Consider the following 1862-nt stretch of genomic DNA (forward strand, 5'->3'; position numbering starts at 1 on the left):
GGGGGTCGGTGCGGGTGGGAGGACACGGCATCGCTGCCGGTTAAAGGGATCTGTGCGGGTGGAAGAAGATGGGATCGGGGCGGGTTAAAGGGGTCGGGGCTGGTGCAAGAACCAGGGTGTTGGGACGGGTTAAAGATGGGATCGGGGCGGATTAAAGGACCGAGGATCGGTGCGGGTTAAAAGAGCTCGGTGCCGGTGTCAGGAGCGGGGGAATCCAGGCGGGTTAAAGGGCTCGGTGGCGGTCTCAGGTCCGGCAGTCTGTCCGATTAAAGGGCTCGGTGCCGGTGTCAGGAGCGGGGGGTCTGTCCCCGGTTAAAGGCTCGGTGTCAGAACTGGGGCTCTGTCCCGTTTAAAGAGCTCGGTGCCGGTGCCAGAACTGGGGCTCTGTCCCGGTTAAAGGCTCGGTGCCAGAACTGGGGCTCTGTCCCGGTTAAAGGCTCGGTGCCAGAACTGGGGCTCTGTCCCGGTTAAAGGCTCGGTGTCAGAACTGGGGCTCTGTCCGGTTTAAAGGGCTCGGTGCCGGGGCCAGGAGCGGGGGGTCTGTCCCGGTTAAAGGGTCGGTGCCGGGGCCGTTTAACCGCCCGTTGTCCGCACCCGGCCCCTCCCGGWGCCGGCCCTAAAGCCGCCCTAAAGCCGCGCAGGGGTTAAACGCTCCCAGCGAGGTTCAATAGCCGAGATTTGAGTCTGTGTCCCCTCGCAGCCGGGAAGAGCTTAATCCACATTTCATACAGGGGGATCTTCACCTCCTTGGCTGSAGATCCTTGAGTTTGTTTGCTCTTGGGTTTCCTAAGTGCAGGTTCTGAGCAGTGTAGCTCATCCGGATTTATGTAGGTATTTAATTAATTACTTAGCCGCAGGCTGTCTCTGAACTCTTCTCARTGCCAGCACTACTTAGAACACCGCGTGTTTTTCAATTAAAACTTTGCCAGCGTGTGTGTGAGAGCACGGATGGCAAATTGTCTGCTTGTGCTCYTTTCCCGAGGGGATGGGGGTGYTTTAGCTCAGCAGAATGGCTTTTGTTCTTATTCCCTGAGAGGGAGATGAGGCCCTGGCACAGGTTATCCAGAGAAGCTGTGGCTGCCCCTGGATCCCTGGAATTGTTCAAGGTTGGRCAGRGCTTGGAGCATTTTGGGAYAGTGGAAGGTGCCCCWGCCATGGCAGGGGTGGAACAGGATGATCTTTAAGATCCTTCCCAGCCCAAACCTGTGATTCTATTTCCATGCCATGAGCACAGTGGTGGGTCGTGTCTGTGTGTTCAAGTCTGAGCTCAGTTTATTCCCTGTGGGAATCTTCTGTTGCCACTGGAATCTGAATCTAAGCAGTGAGTCGTGCAAAGACTTGTGCCCTCAGCCAGAACGGCTGAGTTACCTGCTCTGGCCCCATTTGCTATTGTTGSTCAGAATCTGTAATTTGTAGCAGGTGAAAATGAGATCAGAGCRCTCTGAAGAGCCTCGATAATTGTTTTAAATATTTTTAAAAAGCTGTGAGGAATTTACTGAGCAGCCAGGCTAAGGGGTGGGTGAGGAAGGGGAGCTGCAGGCCCTGTGGTGTGGTTTGTTTGCATCTCCTGGTTACGGGGAGCTCTGGCTGGGGCTGCCTAAAGGGGAATCTCCTGCTGAGCTCCAGCACATTCCAGGATCATTCCCAAAACTCTGCCACATGGATTGGTACACTTGGTTTCTAGGAATATTCATCCTGTTATAACAACTCTTGAGTTCTGTGCAGGAAGCATCCCTTTGCAAATCTTCTGCGGGAAATTAATAATGGAAATTAAGTCTTGTTTAAAATAGCAGTTGCTTATTTATTAATTTATCTCTTGTTATTGTAGGCACTGAGGTAGGGAAAAAAAGGATTGCAGGAGG

This window comes from Malurus melanocephalus, unplaced genomic scaffold (assembly GCF_030028575.1).
Source record: "Malurus melanocephalus ecotype Western Australia unplaced genomic scaffold, MMel_1.1 scaffold_660, whole genome shotgun sequence".
Taxonomy (NCBI): domain Eukaryota; kingdom Metazoa; phylum Chordata; class Aves; order Passeriformes; family Maluridae; genus Malurus; species Malurus melanocephalus.